The sequence below is a fragment of the Haliotis asinina genome, chromosome 10, assembly GCF_037392515.1.
Source record: "Haliotis asinina isolate JCU_RB_2024 chromosome 10, JCU_Hal_asi_v2, whole genome shotgun sequence".
In the NCBI taxonomy this organism is placed as follows: domain Eukaryota; kingdom Metazoa; phylum Mollusca; class Gastropoda; order Lepetellida; family Haliotidae; genus Haliotis; species Haliotis asinina.
In genome coordinates this window covers 22,102,068-22,106,104 of record NC_090289.1, presented here as the reverse complement: position 1 = coordinate 22,106,104, position 4,037 = coordinate 22,102,068, and positions in this window count along the sequence as shown.

The following is a 4,037-nucleotide window of genomic DNA, read 5'->3' as shown; positions in this document are numbered from 1 at the left end:
TGCAATTGCAGAATCTTTTGTTGCATGTACTGTATGAACCAAACTGAGGGAGGGGGGGGGATTGAATAGATGACATATCATGAGAAGCAGTTTGTTGCTGCTATTGAACATTTTTGACGAGAGTGTGTCCCTGGAATGTTCCCTTTGGTCACTTAACTAATGTATTCACTCCTATAAACAAAATTGTGCTTGACATGCTTGGTTGGCTATTGCTATAGTGTTATAGTGAATTTGTGATCTTGTAAGTTGCTCTAGCATATGTCTTGAAATTTCCTCCGAAACTGCATGACGTTTTTTGCCCAATTAGTGGAAGTACATTTGTGACATCCATTTTATAGTTCTAGATATATTAGTGTTACAGTATTCTGTACACCACATGCTTCATAACACAGCAAATACTACAGGAGTTGAGTAAGTGTAGTTGCAATACAGAACATCTAGGCTCCCTATTGTGTCCATATTCTTGTAAATGGTTTGTATTTTAACTGAAGACGGTGGTCTATCCTGTGGTCATGGCCATTGTGGGAATGTCAATACAGAAAATTCTGAGAACTACCCATTCCTTATGAAGACTGGTTCCAGACAACCCTGTAGGTCTTTAATATCGCAGTATGTGTAGAAACACTGTTTTTGTGATTGATGCTGATACACATACACATTCAGAAAAAGTGTGGTCCAGATAATGTAGCGTGAAAATTGCATGCTATTGAAAGTCATGAAGTATTATTTTGTCATTAGTTCCACCAACGTTTTGTCCTTGCCATTTCATCTATGAAATCAGTTCCCAGTAAAACAAGACTCCCCAAAGTGGACAGTGTAACATGTCATTCAACAATTTCAGTATGGTTTGTAGTCATCATTCGCACTTTCAGTTGCAAATGTCAACTAAAGACTGACCCAGCTGGGGTTGTGTTACCGTTTGGTCCTGGTGGTGTAACCTTCGACCTTCGTTCTACAGGAAAAAGGTGTACCAAAACAGCAGCCATGGCAGTACACCAATGTTATGCTGCGTGTTACAACACGTGTAAAACGTGGGCGGTTGATCTTACGTTCCGCCGTTTGCACAAAGGGTAGAACATTATTTCGTTCAACATTCTAGCTGAGTTGTGTTCTGATGTGAGATATGATGCAAACCAATACCATTACACATCCCTTCCCAAACTGCCGACGTTCACTAACGCAAGCGTCGGTAAACGAGCTCTCTGGGTATCCTGATTTCACCTTGACTCGCCCGTGAACAGTGTACTGTCCCAGCCTTGTCAATTAAACTTTGGAAGCTTTCAACACGAAGTTAGTTGCTACAGCTGGCTGTGTAGGTTCTGCCCCTAGCTGATCACAACCACCCGTGAATTGTCCGAGCTGTTAATATGCCTGTTGGGCGTCCATTTTCTAAAAGCACCAACCAAATGTGGCTGTGTAGACGTCATATCTTAATCAGAGGCCAGTCGTAAACGGTCTTATTGTGTATATATCTCCAAAGAGATATTATATCATTGAGTATAACAATGCCATTCATGTTTGCAGAATATACTACCCGTACGTTGATTTTCAATAAACGTAGAACAATGTAAGCGCCATTTTCTTCCATTCAAAAGTGTCCCATATGCAAATCGTTGGTAAACAACCATTCTGTAAGATTCACAGTCTCAACCCACCATAGTGAGTATCTTTCTCTCAACAGACTCGCAAACATCCAAGTTGTGTGGCGCGTGAAGACGAGGACATTTTTATGAATTTGTCTTGAAAGATGCACTTTCTAATATCAGAATTAAATGTATTACTTTTAACGGCATATGACGCACACTACGCGGTTAGTATACATGAAATACTATATTCCTACATATATACATCCCAACCGAGCTGTGGTCAGTACATTGATGAAATCAAAACATTGATTTCCTGTTTACTTGGTTCCGTCCTATGGCGCAATTTATTGCGATATCCAGTCCAGAATTGTAGACTAATTCATTCATTTTTAGACTAATTCATTTTACTTGATACACCAATATTTATCACCATGATTTGATCCCTCTAAGCACTTACGTATTACAACACGACGTTCCTTCTAATCCTTGCAAACACATCGTAGAGCGTGCTCTGTCGTACAGCGAGTTTTGACAGACGGAAACCTGGTAATAGTGGAAATTTCAAAACGAGTCTCTCGCCAAAGAAACCTTTGGCGGTCTGGTACGGAACTGATATTATATCAATCTGATTGTGCGTTACAGAACTACAATGAATAATAGCTAAAAACGCATAACGTGTAACCAGTGAGCCAGGTGCATTGTGACTCATTTCACGACTTCATGAAACAGGGTCACTCTGTGATTTCTTAGTTAAGGTGTGCTGATTAAACCTCGACATAAAATATAGAAATACGGTGTTGTTAAAGTTTAAACTTAAAATTCATTTGTAAATACCATTATTCTCATGAAACAAGAAATTGAAATTCAATGCAACCAGAGTTGTTTGTGGTGTCTATTTTCACTTTGACAGGAGAAAATTCGGATTCGGCTGAATAGTAGGTCATTGTCTGAATAGGTTAATGAGACTCATGTTCCGGTATGTTTGTCACATCATGTATCTAAAGCTTAGAGTTGAATAGATTTCAGAGCCGTCCGATTATGATCTTTCGTCTGTCTCCAGGTCAACTGAGCCTTCCTCTCAACTTAATCTGGAAGACTCATCCAAACAGCCTCAGCTCTCAAATAGTAGCTCGAGATTCCACCATCATGTTGTGACCTGTGTGCCAGATGTAAGACTTTCTCTTCCCCAACTGCCTTGAGAGCGATAATGTACTGAACTACAAAAGAAACGTCGTACATGTATGTATTGCAAACTGTTTTATTTATGTGGAAACATATTTCTTATTTAAGGTTGAAATTGAAGGAACTGTTTTGTCCTGTTGATTAACAAGTACTCCAGAAACAAGTCTGACAACACATGGTGCCATATGATGAGGTCATGTCCTTGACATTCAGGGTTGAAGTCAGTAGCGTGTGTGGCCACCATTTGCGTTGATAACTGCCATGCAACGCCTATACATGGAGTGTATCAAGTGGTTGATGAAGGCCATGGGGATAGCATTCCACACTCTGAGAAAACCTGCCGTGAGTTCTGCAGCAGTTGTCGGCCTTGGTCGAAGGTCATTCATCCTTCTCTGAATTTCATCCCATAGGTGCTCAATTGGGTTTAAATCTGGACTTAGAGCAGGTCAGGGCAATGTGCGGATGCTGTGCTGTTGGAAGAAGTCCCTCGTTATCCTGGCTGTGTGAGCGCGTGCATTATCCTCTTGAAACACGTGGTTTGGATGACGGGCGAAATGTGGCACAACGTGCGGTCTTAAAACTTGATCGATGTAACGGACAGCAGTCACTCCACTTCCTCGACCTGGACCAATATTCTGGAAGACCTGGGGTCCAAGTTTGTGGTTCAGTCCAATGCCACCCCAAACCATGATGCTTGGTGCTCCCCACGAGTCCCTCTCCATAAGACATGCATCAATGTACCGTTCACCCCTCCTTCTCCAAACTCTAGCTCTGCCATCTGCCACGGATATGCAGTAACGACTCTCGTCTGAAAAGATGACAGTCCCCCACTGCTGATAGCGCCAGTTCCGATGTTGTTGGGCCCACAGACGACGTTCCCGACGATGTCGAACTGTCAGGACAGGACCCTGAGCAGGACGTCGACAGGCCAGGTTGAAAGTTCTCAGTCGACGACGAACTGTTGCTGCAGAAATGGGTCTGTTGTGGGTTCCAACAGTCGCTCGAGCCGATTCTGTCGCTGTGCGGAAGCGATCCTGCAAGTGCTCCCGATGAAGATGACGATCTTGACGTGCTGTTGTTACCCTGGGACGGCCACTGCGCTGACGATCGTTAGTGCTGTTGGTTGCATTGTACCGCTCCAGCAGTCTCTCGACTGTCCGAACACTACAGTTGAAGTCGTTGGCAATGACCCGTGAACGTCGACCAGCGTGAAGACGTCCGATGGCTTGTTCCCTCTGATTTCGAGTCAAACGTGGCATGGTGACAGTG